Raw genomic sequence first — 15,267 nt, 5'->3', positions numbered from 1 at the left:
GTTCCCTGATCACTTTCTATTATCACGGCTGCGGCACTCCCAGTTTTGTTCGAAGAGCCGTCCATGTAGATTTTCCATTTTGTGGGATTTCCCGGGGTATCTGTGTACTCAGCAATGAAGTCGGCTAGCTACTGTGACTTGATGGCTGTCTGAGTTTCATATAGAAGAACGAATTCAGATAACTCGACTGCCCACTGTAGGATTCTTCCCGCTAAGTCTGTCTTCTGTAGAATGCTTTTTATGGGCTGGTTGGTCCGAACCTTGATAGTGTGCACTTGAAAGTACAAGCAAAGTCGGCGAGAGGTGAGGATGAGTGCGTAGGCGAACTTTTCTATCTTTTGATAATTCAGTTCGGCTCCTTGTAAGGCTTTGTTGATGAAGTAGATGGTTTGTTGCCCACTTTCGTCTTCTCTGACTAGTGCGGAGGCTATTGCCCGATTTCCTACTGCGAGGTATAATATGAGTGCTTCTCCTTCCCGTGGTCGGGTAAGAATGGGTGGTTGCCCCAAAATTTTTTTGAAATCTTGGAAGGCTTGCTCGCACTCTGTGGTCCATTCAAACCACTTTCCTTTCCTTAATATGGGGTAAAAGGGGAGGGATCTGATGGCCGATCCGGCTAGAAACCTGGACAGGGCTGCGAGTCTTCCGTTGAGCTGTTGTACTTCTTTAACGCAGGTCAGACTTTTCATGTTAAGTATGGCCTGACATTTATCTGGGTTCGCCTCAATTCCTCTTTGTGTGAGCATGAAGCCCAAGAATTTGCCAGCTTCTACCACGAAGGTGCACTTTGCGGGGTTAAGTCGCATACCATGCTTTCTTATGGTGTCGAACACTTTAGTGAGGTCAGACAATAATGATTCCTCACTTTGTGTTTTCACTAGCATGTCATCAACATAAACCTCTGTTAGTTTTCCAATGTAGTCGGCGAAGACTTTATTCATTAGTCTTTGATAGGTAGCTCCTGCATTCTTGAGCCCGAATGGCATGATGATGTAGCAGTAATTTACTTTTGGAGTTAGGAACGAGGTATTTTCTTGGTCGGGTTGATACATCAGAATTTGATTATATCCTGAGTAAGCATCCATGAAGGAGAGGTACTTATATCTGGAAGATGCATCCACTAGAGTGTCTATACTGGAAAATGGGTAGGGATCTTTTGGACAGGCTTTATTGAGGTCGGTGTAGTCAGTGCACATCTGCCATTTCCCATTTGACTTTTTTACCAATACGACGTTGGCTAGCCATAGTGGGTATGTTACCTCCCTTATAAATCCTGCCTCTAGTAAGGCCTGTACCTTTTCTTCCACGGCTTGAGATTTTTCTGGTCCGAGCTTCCTATGCTTCTGCTGTACTGGCTGTGATCCTGGGTATACTGCCAGTTTGTGGCACATTAGTTTGGGATCTATGCCCGGTATATCTATGGCCTTCCATGCAAAGAGGTCGGCGTTATTCTTGAGGAACTGTATCAGTGACTCCTTTAAGTCTCCCTTTTAGGTTGCCCTGATATTTGTCGTCTTACCCTGTGCATCACCGATTTGGACCTCTTCAGTGTCACCTTCAGGCTGCAGACGAAGTTCTTCACGAGCTCGAATTCCACTGAGTTCAATAGTGTTGACTTTCTCTCCTTTGGGGTTGCCTTTAAGGTTCAGACTTTCATTATAATAGCGACGTACAGTTTTTGGTCTCCTTTTATCGTGGCGATCCCTTCAGGAGTTGGGAACTTCATGCATAGATGTGGGGTCGAGACTACTGCGGAAAGCTAGTTCAGTGTTGTCCGACCTATTAGGGCGTTGTAAGCTGAGCTCACGTCGACTACAATGTAGTCTATATTAAGTGTCCTTAACCGGGTTCCCTTTCCAAAGGTTGTGTGTAGTGAGATATACCCTAGTGGTTGGATTGGAGTATCTCCTAGTCCGAACAAGCTATTCGGATATTCTCTGAGCTCTCTTTCCTGCAGGCTGAGTTTGTCGAAGGCGGTTTTGAATAAGATGTCCACGGAACTTCCCTGGTCGATTAATGTTCTGTGGAGGTTAGCGTTAGCTAATATAACGGTGATGACCATGGGATCATCATGTCCCGGGATGACGCCTGTTGCATCTTCTTGGGTAAAAGTAATGGTGGGGAGGTCGGATGACCTCTCTCATTCCCCTACATAATATACTTCTTTAAGGTGTCTTTTGCGAGATGACTTAGAGATCTCTCCTTCTGCAAATCCTCCATTTATCATGTGAACATGTCTCTCAGGAGTGTGAGGTGGTCGCTCAGCTCGGCCGACCTCTTCGTCCCTTCTTCTTTTCCTTGGTTCTTCTGTTTTGTTGGCTAAGTATTGATCTAGTCGCCCTTCTCTTGCCAACTTCTCTATGACATCTTTTAAGTCGAAGCATTCATTGGTGGGATGTTCGTAAATTCGGTGGTATTCACAGTACCCTGTCCGACTTCTCCCTCCTTTTTTGCTTTTGATTTGGCAAGGTGGTGGGATCTTCTCAGTGTTGCATATTTCTCAAAAAATATCTACAAGAGACACCCGAAGAGGGGTGTAATTGTGGTATTTTTGGGGCTTCTCCTTCAGTTGATCTTCTTTTTTCCTGGACTCTTTATCCTTGTACCGAGAGGGGTAGGAGGGTCCAGGTTTTGATGTTTTCCCTAATCGAGAATTCTCTTCCATGTTGATATACTTCTCTGCCCGTTCTTGTACCTCGTTCAGGGATGTTAGATGCTTTTTCGATATAGAGTGGCTAAAAGGTCCTTCCCTTAGGCCATTGATGAGACCCATGATGGCTGCTTCTGTTGGCAGACTTTGTATGTCCAGACATGCTTTGTTGAATCTTTCCATGTAGCTGCGAAGACTCTCCCAATTTCCTTACTTGATTCCTAGTAGGCTCAGGGCATGTTTGGCTTTGTCTTTCTGGATGGAGAATCTGGCAAGGAATTTTTTGGCTAGGTCGACAAAACTTGTGATGGATCTGGGAGGCAAATTGTCGAACTACTTTATTGCCGTCTTTTTTAGGGTAGTTGGGAAGGCTTTGCAATGAACGGTGTCCGAGGCGTCGGTGAGATACATTCTGCTTCGAAAATTGCTGAAATGATGGCTTGGATCCGAGGTACCGTCATATGAAGTCATGTCGGGAGCCTTAAAATCTTTTGGAACTTTAGCTTTCATGATCTCTTTGATGAAGGGATCTTGGTCCTGGTGGGAGTTATCTTCCTGGTTGGAATGAGCAGTTTTGTTTTTGAGATCTGCTTCGAGTTTTGGGAGCTTGTCCTCTAGCTCTCGTTGTCGCCTAGTTTGCCTCCGGAGGTTTCTCTTGGCTTCTCGTTGATGCTCGGCCTCTTTTTTGAGTTGTTTGAGGCAATCTTGCTGTTCTCGGAGAGCATCTAAAATTTTGGTATTTCAAGAGTGCTTATCTCCGTTCTATTGAGGTGTATCCTTCGGGGTGATGTCCGCATTCTTGTGCGGCGTCCTATTTTCCAGATCAGACTTGCGGTCGTTGTCAATGTTATCTGCCATGATGATGGGATGACTTCCAAGTCCCCGGCAACGATGCCAATGTTCCGAGGGTTACCTGAAATTGAAGGTCGATCTCGGATGAGATCTACTGTGGTGGCCGGAGCTGACGCGTTCGACTTGTTGGAAGTTGGTGGAGCTGGAGATGCTGTTGATCCTTTGTCAACGGAGGGTGGTGGTACCTGCAAGAGAGTCTAATGCTTAAGTTAGCATGGGCTTTAAGCAGATTTATTGTAGAATCAAAGTATGAGTTATACCTGGGTGCTCCAGTGTATTTATAGTAGTGTGGGCTGACCTTCTTAGATAAGATAAGTTAGTCATCTTATCTTATCTTTTAGTGAAGTCATCTTATCTTTAAAGGGAACCGCCTTGACCTTTCTAGGCTTTAGCTGCCTTTAGATTGGGCTGTGTCCTTTTGTTTGGGCTTGCTTGGGCTTCTTGTGGCGATCTGCCCGATCTCTTTTAAAGAAGAGGTCGGGGCACCTGACCTGAAGAGGTTGGTTACTTTGTCTTCAATCAGCCCAGGTCGGATAGCTCGACCCATGGTATGAACAACAACCAAGAAGAACTTTTGGGTCATATACAGACCCACTCCTGACTTCTATGAAAGAAACATTTGTATACTCCCTATTCGAGCAGCAAAATTTGAGCTCAACCCACAGCTCATCACTTTAATACAGTAAAATTGCCAGTTCCAGGGACTCCTACAAGAGGAGCCCATGGAATTCTGATGACAAGTCATCTTAGCCTATTTTAACTAGTCTTTTTCTTTTGATTTCATTAGAATTATGCACTTTCTTGAGCTACAAGCAAGCCAATTAGGTAGAAATTTTCATAATAGTTTTCGGAGAGCTTTGGATATTGAGTGATCTTTAATTTCGTAGTCTTGGGGAAGGAGAATTCACTTCTCTTCCTCTTAGTTTTATTGCTTTCAATTTCAATTACAATTATCTTGGATCTTGGGTTGGAGAATTGAAGAAATTCTATTTCAATCTCATCCTTGGATCTCTCTGCTTTATTTACTGCTTGATTGAATTTAATTTCTGTTAATTGCTCTTCATCTACTTTCTTTGCAATTTACTTTTCCCTTGCAATTGTTCTTGTTGGATCAAGGAAGGTAGTGAGATCTAGACCTGGTTTTCTAGTCTCTGGACCCCTGAGATCTGAAATTCCAATTTACATTCTGTTTTTGCTTTTCATGTTCATTTACTTGTTTTGCTTCAGATCCGATTCAACCCAAACACTCTTTTACTTTTCTGTTTGATGCACTTTACTTTTCCTTGTTTAAATTCTGCAAATCCAATCCCCAATTCCCTTTACAATTCCAGCCGTTTACATTTCTTGCACTTTAAGATTCCACAATTTACATTTCTTGCATTCTAAGTTTCTGCCATTTAATTTCTTGTTCTTTAAGATTCAGCACTTTAATTTCTTGCTCTCTTTAACTTCATGCAATTTACCCATTCCCTTTACTTTCCATGCAATTTAATTTCTGCAAATCACAAATCACTCAACCAAATCTTGATTCGCTTGACTAAATTAACCACTAAGCTAAAATTGCTCAATCCTTCAATCCCTGTGGAATCGACCTCACTCCCGTGAGTTTTTATTACTTGATGCGACCTGGTACACTTGCCGGTTAGATTTGTGTGTTTTGGGAGAAATTCATTTTTCCACCAAAATACTCATCAAGTTTTTGGCGCCGTTGCCGGGGATTGATTAGATTGACAATGATTAAGGGAGGTGGTAATCTAGATCAAGCACTTTGTCTTTAATATTGATTAACCCACTAACTGTTTGATTTTTTGCTTAAACTAACTAACACTTCAATCTAGCAGTGGATTGAAGTGTCACTGGTTTTGTGCATTTCTCATGCTATGCTTGTATGTCAGGCACAGGAAGAACCACACCCAATTTTCATGAACAAGACGAAAGAACTCTCAGGAGGTTAAGAAGAGCTGAAAGAGGGAAAAACATTGTTGGAGAAGAGGAATCAGACGAAGAATTCCAAGAGATGGAGGAACATTCTACCAATCCACCAGGTGGAGCAGACAACAACAATGACAACCCACCCCAGAGGAGAGTTTTGGCTTCCTATACCTTTGCAAATCCTAGACAAAAAACAAGCAGAGAACATCAAAGAACCAACAGAGGATGAGATGCAAGCAAAGGACGATGAGGCTAAGGAGCAAGTTGTGATGCCAAACAAAAGCACTGAGAAACTTAAAGAGAAGGACAACCAGCTACATAGCTCAAAGAAAGTGGCTCAGGGACAGCAGCAAATAGGAAAGAGCATCACACCCCCCACTGCCTTATCCCCAGAGGTTCAACAAAGAGGTTAAAGACCAGCATTTTCACAAATTCCTTGAGATTTTTAAGAAGCTGGAAATCAATATTCCCTTGGCTGAAGCACTTGAGCAAATGGCAAATGGATTCAGCACTTTAATTTCTTGCTCTCTTTAACTTCATGCAATTTACCCATTCCCTTTACTTTCCATGCAATTTAATTTCTGCAAATCACAAATCACTCAACCAAATCTTGATTCGCTTGACTAAATTAACCACTAAGCTAAAATTGCTCAATCCTTCAATCCCTGTGGGATCGACCTCACTCCCGTGAGTTTTTATTACTTGATGCGACCCGGTACACTTGCCGGTTAGATTTGTGTGTTTTGGGAGAAATTCATTTTTCCACCAAAATACTCATCAAATTCCTTGCACACTTCTTGCGGATTTCTGACACAGTACAAGCCAAATGAGTAGACCAGGATATCTACAGGTTGCTACAGGATTTCTTTAAAAGGCCAAGCAAGGAGGTGGCTAGATACTCAGCCTAAATCAAGCTTGAAAACATGGAATAGGCTAGTGGACAAGTTTTCGAACCATTACTTCCCCCCCCCCAAGGAAGGTAACCCAGCTAATACTAGACATTCAAGGTTTCAAGCAAGAACAGAGTCAGTCTCTTTTTGATTCCTGGGGAAGGTACAAAATGATGCTACGGAAATGCCCCACGAAAATATTTTCAGAATGGGTAAAGCTGGACATCTTCTATTACGGACTCACAGATATATCCAAGATGTCCTTAGATCATTCAGGTGGTTCAATCCACATGAGAAAGACAATTGAAGAAGCTCAAGAGCTTATTGAGACAGTCGCCAGCAACCAGCATCTATACTCATCTGGTAAGACTGCAATGAACGAAGAGGTCAAGGCAGTGTACACTGAATTAGACCCTCCAAAATAGAGTGAATCATTAACCCAGCAACTACACTCCCTCACACAACAATTACTAAGTTTGCAAGAAGTGTTGCAAGAAACCCGTGCCTCCAATAAGAATGTAAAGGCATGGTTGAACCAGGCTGAACAACACTTATCTAAATAGATAAGAGAAGAGTGCCAAGCCATCCAATTGAGAAGTCGAAAGACACTGAACAGCCAGTCTTAGAACAATGAAAAGCAAGGAGGAGAGGAAACGTTAGAAGGCAAAAACACAGCAACTTAGGGCATAACCAAGGGCGCTGAATGCCCAGAAGGGAACATCACTGGTGTTCAACGTCCAGTAGGGGTCAATATGGGCGTCTGATGCCTAGACATCTTTGAATAGTTTCACAAGCCATTTTCTATAGTTTTTTACATAGTTTCATGCATTATCTTCACCAATAAGCAAGCATTTGGATGAGTTAGCTATGCATGTCCTGATTCATCAAACCTTAGTAATTATATTCATTTTCATGAGATTTATGCAAAAACTACTTGATGCAGTAAATGATATATTATCTTGTGATTATGGCAAAGCTTTGATGCACTTGTTTTATTGATGATAGGCAAGGAGAAGCAGAGAAGAGGCAAAGGAATACAAGGAAGCTGTGGCGTTAGTGGCCAAGTTAACACACTAACGCCATGGCTAACACTACACAAAGGAGGGTGCTGGCATTAGTGGCAAAGTTAGCCGAGTAATGCCAGCGATAACACTGGCTCAATGAAGAGGTGTTGGCGTTAGTGGCCAAGTTAGCCCACTAACACCAGTGCTAACATGCTCTACAAGGAAGAAGCTGGCGTTAGTGGAAAAGTTAACCCACTAACGCCAGTGCCAATGTTTCCAATGAAGAGGTGCTGGCGTTAGTGGCCAAGTTAGCCCACTAATGCCAGCGCTAACCTTGCCAAGGAAGAAGAAGAAGTTGGCGTTAGTGGCCAAGTTAGCTCACTAACGCTAGCACCAACGTGACTCAAGATGAAAGGCAATATTAGTGGCCAAAGTTATTTCACCAATGCCATTACACAAGGAAGAAGGTGCCAACGTTAGTGTGCTAATGCCACCAATGTTAGCACACTAACGTCTTCGGTCATTGCACAAATTTGGGGCTAGGAGATTTATCAACATGCGCTGGCGTTAGTGGCACCATAAGTACACCAATGCCAGTGTTAACGCTATCCAACAATATATAATGATTTATAATTCTCTTTGAATTGGACTACCCAAAATGGGCATTGAATGCCCAACTTACCCCCTTTCAAGCGTTCAATGCCCTAAAGGGACTCAAGCCAACGTTGAACGCCCAAACTCAGCGTTCAACGCCACAAGGGGAGTAAGGAAGCAGCATATCTACCCCCTAGTAGGTGTTCAATGCCCACTCCTTCATGTTGGACACGAAGCTCAACCCAAACATTCACCAAGTGGGCCCAGAAGTGAATTTTTTGCACCTTTTAGCTTAGTTATTTTATTTTTTTTAATTTCTAATTATTATTAATGTCTTTTTAGGTTTAATATTAGTATATATAGGCAACGATCACCCATGTTTAGGATCTTCAACAACACAAAACATATCATATGTTATTTTCTGTACAGTATGAACGACTAAACTTTCTAGGTTAAGGTTAGGAGCTTTGCTGATTCTTATGGATTAATACAATTACCTTTCTACTTTAATTTATGTCTGATTCTATTCTATGATGCATTTTCGTTCTTCATCCTTATGGATCTAGGGTGGAGCTGATGTACGACCCCTGATTCTACATGAGTTCTTGCAAGTCCCTGACAGGATAGTATTGACCTACAGCTTGAGAGTGCATCACAGATTCCAACATGTATCTGGGCTAATCGGGATATGTGACATAAAATCTTGTTAGTCGTAGGTGACTGAGGTTTCTATGGCGCTAAGGCTAAAACCATAAGCTTCATTCTCCGATTCGGAAGATCTGACCTTGTCTGTGGCGTTTTGAGTAGGATCACCAAAGATTAAATGCGTAAGCTTCACCCTCATCCAGATTGAATGATCACTGACCCTGGCATTTGGTTTGGATCTAAGGAGATTAATGATCACTGACCTTAGCTTTAGTCACTTACAGCCTTGCCATTGAATGGATCATTTGTTGTTGAAGTAGTCAACAAGAAGTGTTAATCCAGAAGAACAAGCATCTCCGAAGTCTTAATTGATCCTCCATCATCGTTTCTACGTCAATTCAGTATTGCTTTCTCTATTGTTTCGTTTTATACGTTTACAACACCAACCATCTTTTCTGTTCGCCTGACTAAGATCTACAAGATAACCACAGCTTGCTCAATCTAACAATCCTCATGGGATTGACCCTCACTCACCTGAGGTATTACTTAGACGAACCGTTGCACTTGCCGGTTCAGTTGTACGAGTTCTAATTTCGCGCACCACATATGCAAGTCGAGAGCCACCTCCCTAGGCATCTAGAGTTTCGATTGGAACGAAAATTGGACTTTGGACATTTTTTTTTGTTATGTATATGTGTGTGTGTGTCTCTCTCTCTCTATATATATATATGCTTAGACTTCTCCTTTAATTTGTTTCACTTTTGTGCCTCAAAGAGGCTTGATGGAGAACTAGGGTTCATTTTGAGCATTTTGGAGTCTTGGGATTATATATTTGTATGTAAATATTCTCCAACCAGCCTTAGCTTCGTAGGTTGAGCCCGGGGATTGAATATTTTGTATCCTTTGACACTCCTTTCTAATATTACGTATGTGTATCTTTACTTTTCTTCGTATGCAAGTAACTGTTATCTATAGCATTGTGTTTTTATTTTTCACGAATTTGCTTGACCCAACCTTCAAGGATCCTTAAATATTATATCCTTTCCACTATTATATGTATGTATATTTTATTTTAGAGGTCGTAATACCACATTACCTCTTTTTTACGGCTTAAGCGTAAAGCTCTGTGTAGTAGGGTGTCACATCTGGTAGCTAATGCCGACATTGTCTCTTTTTCGTGTATCCCTCGGAGGCATAACACAGACTTATCACATGCCGGTCTAACAGGGATAGTACCCTATCACCTTCTCCATGGAGGTATCGATATCTGGGATTCGTGCCCGGCCACCCTTACAATCAGAGAGAACCACGAACAAGCAAGATTAACCAGCATCCTTGCTTTGGTATAACTCAGCTCAGTGTGCAAGTCAGATTCACCACCGTCCTTGCCACGTCCTTTCCATGAGTAAACATCAGTCAGTATGCAAGTAGAATTCACCATCGTCTTTTCCAGTATAGTAATTAAGTTTTCAATTAGTCAACATTAATATATTTCATTAATTATCATTAACTTCGATCCACAATCTCATGCGAAATATCAATTCAATCCATTCGATATAATCTCACCCATTTTAGAGCCTAAAAACTAGTTATCGGACCTTATACAGAGTTTACAGGGTTTTTCAAGCTTTCTGGGAAAGCCAACCAATCAAAAATAGAGAAATTTGAGAAAACAGGACCTGTGCATACGTATCACCCTTGTGCGTATGCACTAATTAGAAGCACTTCCCAGCTTGTGCGTACGGATCACCTCTTGTGCGTACGTACAACTTGAAATTTCCCCCTTCGTGCGTACGCACAACTCTCGTGCGTATGCACGAGAACTTGCGCTCGCTCTGAGTAGTGTGTGCGTATAACTATGTGCATACGCACACAGCCAAAATTATGATTTTTCTGGAACATCTTAGATTTTAGTTTAAAACACCCATTTTTAATCATTCATAAGTTCCTCTATAAAATTCTATTTTCCTTCATTCACAAACCGTTTTAAAGCTCTCATCATTCATAACTTAAGACAAATTTCATCAAATTCCAAACTCCAAGCGCTATGTTACGCCCCATCAACGTTGGTTAAAAACTCATTTTTTACCAATTTTGCACAAATGCTCATCTTGACCAATTTTCAATCCAATTCAGTTCTAAACCATTCCCAAACAATTTCTAAACATTCTCAACTCTTAATTATCAATTCTCTACCATTCGTAATCATTCAACACTTAGTTTACCATGACCCCTCGTGGCACGCCTGGTTTAGAAAGCACTCCCAGGAATTGAATTGGGCTAGGGTGTGGCACGCCCATGTCTTGGCGTAGTACGCCCTGTTATTGAGTTGCCCCCAGGGGCTTGTTTTTGCTAAGGCATGGAATGCCCTTGCTCTCCCGTGGCACGCCCGCTTCTTGAATGGTTTCCAAGGAATTGAAGTAACTAGGGCGTGGCTGATGGGAAGCAGAAGCTGGTGAATTAAAAATTTATTAAAATGGTTACGTTGCAAGTATAATTCTTAACTCACCGAAAATCTGCCTATCAATTTAGAAATATGTCACAGAGAGTTTAAATTAAAATTACTGGGAGTTTTAAGTCCCAGGTCGTCTCCCAACGAGTTGCAGAAAAGTGTGTTGTTTTATTAATCAGATGTTCCAAGAGTTGAGCTAAGTAAATTGGAATTTAAATCGAGGAATTTTAAATAATATAAATAAAAGCCTTGACTGGGAATTGATTAGTTAGAATCTCTATCATTGATGGAGTGATTTTTTTTAGATTGATTTATAATTAACGGTTACTTTGTTTGGTTATCCTTTACTAGGTAAGAAAAAGTCAAACAAGTTGGACTGCTAGATCTATTCACGAGTTACAACCCACTTAGTTCAAAGGGATTGACGTTGGTGACAGGATAACAATCCAACATTTAACCCAACTATAAATTTCTCCTTCAATCCTTCCAACTCAAGAATTCCTTTTAATCAACTCCCTATCAAGTAATGAAACTACTCACGCATTGTAAATAAAGAATCCATGGCACATGAAAGGAAATTAAAAGAAGACATGATTATTGGAATTGAAATTAAATTAAAGAGAAATAATCCTTGCATTAATTAATCATAAAAGTATCTGAATGACAAAATTGAACATAACAAAGAACATGGAAGAATAAAACCAAGTTAAGAGAACAAACTAGAGTGATGAAGTCTTGATGAGGAAATAACTCTTCTCAATGTTCCAGTGCTAAGACCAATTGAAAATTAAAATTCTAAAAACTAGAGAGAAAAACCCAAGAGAGTGAAAAAACTAGATCTAAAACTACTGAATGAATGTTTCTATTGTTTCTGCATATTCTCTGACTCTGGTCTGCTGTTCCGGGCCGAAAACTGGGCCGAAATAAGGTCCAAAATCGCCCCCATCGAATTCTGCAGATTATGCAGATCGCACATGTCACGCGATCGCGTCGTCCATGCGGGCGCGTCGCTTGCGCTTTTTCCTCTCCACGCGTTCGCGTCGTCCACACTACCGCGTCGCTTGCGCTTTTTCCTCTCCACGCGTTCGCGTCGTCCACACTACCGCGTCGCTTGCGCTTTCCAATCCGCGCGGCCGCGCAAGCCATGCGGCCGCGTCGCTGCAATTTGCGCTCCTTCACGCGGTCGCGTGAGCGATGCGACCGCGTCACTTCTCGCTGGTTATCTCCTCAAATTCTTGTGTTCCTTCCATTTTTGCTAGCTTCCTCTCCAATCTCCATCTCATTCATGCCCTATAAGGCCTGAAACACTTGACACACAGATCACGGCATCGAATGGAATAAAGGAGAATTAAAAGTAAATAATTAAAGTCTCTAGGAAGCAATTTTCAAACATGTACTGAATTTAGGAAGGAAATCTAAATGCATGCTAAATTGATGAATAAGTGGGCAAGGATCATGACAAAACCACACAATTAAACACAATATAAACCATAAAACAGTGGTTTATCAGTGGCACGCCTGCTCCTTGATGTGGCACACTCTCCTTGTTGCATTGCTCCCAGGGAAGTTACTTTGGCAAGGCATGGAACGCTTAAGGCTTGGCATGACACGCCCTTGCTTTTCTTCATAGGGCATGGCACACCTCTCCTTGGTGATGCTTAGGCATGGCATGCTTAGGGCTTGGCATGGCACACCCTTGTTGAAAGTGTTAGGGCGTGGCATGTCCTTAAGGTTGTGTGGTAGGCAAAGTCTTCTTCTCCAGGGCATGGCATGCTTTGGCATGCATGTGACACGCCCTGGCTCCTCCCTATGTATGAGTGGCACGCCCCTGCCTAGGCATGGCATGCCACCCTTAATGATGTTGGGGCGTGGCACGCCCCCTCTCTTCTCCTCTTGGGCGTGGCACGCCTTACTTCTTGAATTGGTGTTTGGCTTGCATAGCTTCACCCTTACATCCCTAGCTCTCCATTCTTCATGCTCAGCTTGCTCCTTGATCAACCTTCAATTTTCTACTTGATTTACCTCTCTTTTGATCATAATTCTTTGAAAACACTTAGCAAACATCTTAGTAGAACAAGATACTTAAGAGTAAAAGATTAGAAGATAAAATTGTAATTGAACCTAAGAAAATAATGAATTTAAAGCAAGAAAAATAACTAATGATGCGAGCATATCAACTACAAAACACGGGACCCTTTGGTACAACAATACCTATTCAATGTTAAGGAGCTGACCACAAAATTCGTTGGAGTGACCATCTGGCACATTCCCCGAGAAAGGGATGTGAGAGCTGACTTTCTCTCCAAGATAGCGAGTTTCAAGTTGGCGTTGGGAAACCATTTTTTGATCTAGAAAGTTATCAAAGCATTTTCCATCGCCACCACTTCCTTCAGAAACTTACCCTTGTCCAATCAGCACTCATGGACTCTTTCGGTCACAAGGTATCACACCAACGAGAACCTACCCGAGGATCCAAAAGAGAACAAACGTGTGAAACAAAAAGCCGCAAAATACACCCAATAGCTGGGCGGCTGTATAAGCGAGGACTATCACAACCCCTCCTTATTTGCATTGAACCCGGGAAGACAGACTACATACTATGTGGATTCACGAAATATGTTGTGGCCACCACATTGGAGGCAAAACACTGGCTCAGAAAGTTATCTGAGATGGGTATTTCTAGCATACCATCATCAGAGATGTCCTCCAGCTAGTTAAAAGCTGCAGGTAATGCCAGGTGCATACCAACCTCCATCAAGTATCCCCTAATAAACTCAGTGCGATAACGGCAGAATGCCCCTTTGGAACTTTGGGAATTGACCTCGTAGGTCCCTTCCCCACGTCTCCTGGACAACTCACATTCCTAATAGTCACCAGTGACTACTATACTAAGTGGATCGAAGCTGAAGCACTGGCCATAATCACCGCCACTCGGAATCCCAAAGATCGTTATCTCAGACAACGGAACCCAGTTCCTGGACAAATGATTCAGGGAGTTCCTAGAATGGTTCGGCATCCCACAGAAGTTTAGTTCAGTAGGGCACACTGATGAGAGAACTTTTGCGCGGTCTAGAAATTTGCGGATAAATCCTCGTTGCAAGTATAGTTTCGAAACCTTCAAAAGTCCTTTCATACAAACGTTTTGGTTGTCACAAGTAACAAACCCCTTTAAAATTGATAAACGAAGTATTTAAACCTCGGGTCGTCTTCTCAAGGAATTGCAGGGAGGTATGTTCTTATTATTGGTTATGAGTTTGTAAATTGGGGTTCTGGAGTTTGGGCAATGGGCACAGGTATATTTTCAATGCAATAAAAATAAATAAATAACTGTAAAATAAACTCTTGGCAAGGTATGAGAACTGGAAGTCCTATCCTGGTTATCCTTATCAATTGTAATGAGAATTGGATTTTTCTCCTACTTTGTTAACCTCTAACTATGAAGGTAAGTTAAGTGGATGAATTAATTTTTATTCCTCAGGACCTAGTCTTTCCTTGGGAAAGGCTAGAGTTATTGGAACTTGAATTAATGAAATGAAGAAATCCAATTTTCAATCAACAATAAGTTTGATAACTCAAGTGTCTCCAATTACTCCACCAAAGCCAAAAGGGAAAAAAGTCTACTTGAATGAAAATAATTTGGATAAACAAAGAGCATTAATAAATTAAAGAGAGCAATCATAAGTCTGAAATACCTCAAATTATATTAATAAAAGCAATCCAATCTAACATGAAAGATTTATGAATCAAATGGGCAACATAAGTAATTAACAAATAAAAGTATTAGAGTATCTAAAAGTAGAAGAGAAATATAAATTGAAGAACATTGAACCTGGGATTGAGAGTCACTCCTAAAACTAAGAGAAATCCTAAATCCTAATCCTAAGAGAGAGGAGAGAACCTCTCTCTCTAAAAACTACATCTAAATCCTATGAAAAGTGAATTGTGAAAGCTTTTCTCTTCATGAATAGATGCATTCTCCCACTTTATAGCCTCTAATCTGTCTTTTCTGGGCCGCAAACTGGGTCAAAAGTAGCCCAGAAATTGCTGGAGAAGAAATCTGCCACGCTGGTTTTTCGTCACTGCGACGCATCCGCATGGAGCACGCGGTCGCGTCACTGGTGCACGAAATTGTGATCTCCAGGCTCGAACAAATCCTGGTAATGGCTCCAAAGCTTAGTGCTCTGATCTTAATTCATAGTTGTCACAACTTCGATACAACTAACCAGCAAGTGCACTGGGTCGTCCAAG

The 15,267-nt window shown here is 41.7% G+C and overlaps 1 long non-coding RNA gene across 1 annotated transcript in view; it reads right to left on the bottom strand.

Moving 5' to 3' along the window:
* The window catches only part of LOC110267151, a 23,849-nt gene continuing 13,319 nt past the window's right edge, over window positions 4,738-15,267 (bottom strand). The window contains exon 3 of the long non-coding RNA XR_002354502.1: window positions 4,738-4,748. This is a non-coding gene — a long non-coding RNA (uncharacterized LOC110267151). The remainder of the gene's footprint in view (window positions 4,749-15,267) is intronic.

Source organism: Arachis ipaensis, chromosome B09, assembly GCF_000816755.2.
Source record: "Arachis ipaensis cultivar K30076 chromosome B09, Araip1.1, whole genome shotgun sequence".
Classification (NCBI taxonomy): Eukaryota; Viridiplantae; Streptophyta; class Magnoliopsida; order Fabales; family Fabaceae; genus Arachis; species Arachis ipaensis.
This window is presented reverse-complemented; position numbering and strand designations above follow the sequence as displayed.